The sequence below is a fragment of the Acomys minous genome (genome assembly GCF_964271855.1).
Source record: "Acomys minous genome assembly, chromosome: 18".
Taxonomy (NCBI): Eukaryota; Metazoa; Chordata; class Mammalia; order Rodentia; family Muridae; genus Acomys; species Acomys minous.
In genome coordinates, this window is record NC_140501.1 from 43327866 (window position 1) to 43330982 (window position 3117).

Sequence of the window (3117 nt, forward strand, 5' to 3'; positions counted from 1 at the left end):
AGCTGCAGGTGAAAGGCCAGATGGAAGAGGGCCGCACATCAGGGTAAGGGGAGCAGCCCACAGCTCCCACACCCCTCCGAGGCCCTCCCTGTGCTCTGCCATCCAGTGGCTCACTCAATGAAGTCCTTCAGGGATTCTAGAAAGGCTTTATTATAGTGATGCTGCGGTTGACGGCATCACTGGCTATTAGTAATCAACCCGACTTCTGGCCCTTCTTCCGTCCCTGGAGGTTGGGAACAGGGCCAAAAGTCCCCGTTCTCATCAGGCTTCGGTCTCTCTACTGACTGTTCTCCAACTACGAGCTACCGGGGACCCCTCCAACCCCAGGGTACTTGTTAGCAAACAGAAGGCGCTCTGATCACTATAGAGCTTCCAAGGTTGGAGAAGCTTGCCAAGATACGCTCTGCAATATCACACAGTTATACCTAGAAAAGCGCATAAAAAAGACACACACACAAAAGATGCTTTATTGAGTGTTGCTCAACCAATACACATATTATTGTTCAATGAAGGGTGTTGGCAATCACCGACCAATGGCATCGTTCAATATAGTGCTATATGTTCATATTCAGGGGCAAGTATAAAAACAGGTAGTGTATAGAGTTACAACAGTGCTTTTGATATGTTAAGTGTGGAGACAGTGAGGCAACAGAAGAGCATCACTCCATTTGTCATGGCGATTTTGTGTTTGTCTTTTTAAAAGTAGGGTCCTCATATGGGGGGGGGCTTAAACTGGAGACTCCCCTGTCAGCCTCCTGAATGTGGGAATAGATATTCTCCACCATACTCAGCTTCTGTTTGGACTTTTGAAGGGAACTTACAAATAGGCAGGTCGATGACAGATGGGTAGGTGGGCAGATAGAGAGATACAGATAAATATTGGAATACTAAGAGTGCAACTTAGAAAATGTGGGAACGGAGGAGTTACTTTTCACTGGACTTTTTACTGTGAGCAGGTCCTCTGTTTATAATTAAAACTAATCTTAAATGCCATAAATTAAAAATGAAAGGAGTAAAATTGTTCCCTAACGGGCAGAAAACAAAGAACAAGAAATAATAAATCTTCCTCAATAAGGTCATCTCTGTGGAGCTAAGAACACTGGGCTTGAAGTCCCAAAGTGGAAACTGCCTATCTGACCTCACGACTCTACCTAGTCACTGAAATAACAGAGTCAGGCAGAAGCCCCTTTGGGTCTCTTACAATAGCCACGTTCAGCGGGTGGCCCGGCAGAGGTAGAGGTGCCTACCTCCCCTCCAGAAAAGCCAGTGGTCCTTAAAAGCAGGGACTAGAATGGAGCAGACTTGAGTGATCCTGTGATGACAGTGGCTGTTCATAATGATTTATGAAGCCAGTCGTTGCTCATTCAAGTGAAAAGGTTTTTTATTTATTTATTTTTTTAATTTTATGTATTACATATACAGTGTCCTGCCTGCACGTATGCCTGCACAGATCTCATTATAGATGGTTGTGAGCCATCATGTGGTTGCTGGGAATTGAACTCTGGACCTCAGAGAGAGCAGATAGTACTCTCAACTGCTGAGCCATCTCTCCATCTCTCCAGCCCGTGGAGAGGTTTCTAACCAGCTGACAGAAGAGTGTGCTGGCTGGTTTTGCGTCAACTTGACCAAAGCTGGAGTCTTCAGAGAGGAAGGAGCCTCTGATCAGTTGAGATCAAACTGTAAGGCATTTCGTTAATTAGTGATCGATAGGGGAGGGCCCAGCCCCATTGTGTGTGGAGCTACCCCTGGGCTGATGGTCCCAAGTGCAATAAGAATGCAGACTAAGCAAGCCAGGAGAAGCAAGCAGTAAGCAGCACCCCTCCACAGCCTCTGCATCAGCTCCTGCTTTCAGGATCCTGCCGTTTGAGTTCCTGTCTTGACTTCTTCCTTCAGTAATGAATAACAACATAAAAGTGTAAGACAAACCATTTTCTCCCCAACTTGCTTTTCGGTCTTGGTGTTTCATCGCAGCAGCAATAGAAAGCCTAAGACAAAGGGTATCAACAAAAGAGCTCTTCCTAACTTCCCACCCACATAGGAAATTCTGCCCATACCAGAGCCTATTGAAACTCAGCTTGCAGCGCCTGCAAGACAGGACCAGAGTTGCATCAGCCAAATTGCTGTCCTTCCTCACTCTGAGGTGCTACTGCACATTGCCCTAACCTCTGGACCACCACTTCTTCCCCAACTCTTCCTTCGTTTCTCCCTTTCCTCCTCCTGAGCTCCAAGGAGCTAACTCCGCCATGCTGGGTGCAGTTAAGATAAGCAGTAAAGGCCTCATCCTCAATCTATGTCTCAGTATCCCCATTCGGAGATTCAAACATTGATTTTTTTTGTCCTTTCACTGCAGGGAAACTCCCAGTGCTGTCTGGGAGTCCACACCCAGCAGCCCCTGGAATAAGGGTGCTGGAGATGGTCCAAGATGCCCCCAAGGCAGTGCTGGTGGGGAGTTCAAGCCCTGGTCAGCGCTTTGGCTATGGGTAATGACCACCCAAATCTTCGGGTGTTGTAAGACTCACGACCTCTTCCATCCTCTGTGTTCCACTCAGCTGTTCCGATGGCAATCTTCCAGTGTTATGCCCACCACTACCAAGGCAAGAAGGCCTGGTCCAACTCCATCCTCAAGACCTCTGGTTTGTTAGGGATTGAAAGAGGCTTCCAGATTCCCTCTTATGTCACAAAGGGTCTCTTCGCACAGCCCTATAGAAGGCCTCAAGTGAGATTTCATCAGACACCTAAAGAGCAGGTTCCTTTGGGCTATCCCCCAACGGTGCTACCCAAAACTGCTCAGGTTCAGCTTGCCTTTTGAGGACCAGGGCTCGGTACCTAGACTAGGGTCTAACCTTCAGCCTTCAGCACAGGTGCCCCAATCCTTGCCTGGCCTGAGGTGGTCAGGAAACACAGTCAGGGGTCGCCAGGCCAGGTGGGGCTGCGTCCCCAGCCCCCAAGCATGCACAAACGCGGTGTCGCCCGAACCCTGTGCCCCGCAGCGTTCGATCTCAGGACCGAGACACCCTGGGCCAAGGTCCCCCTTGGCTCGGCGGCGGCGCGCGGCGCTGTAGCAGCGCCCGCCTCCCGCTTCCCTCCTCCTGCCTCGGTGGCCGCACAGGGTAGGTA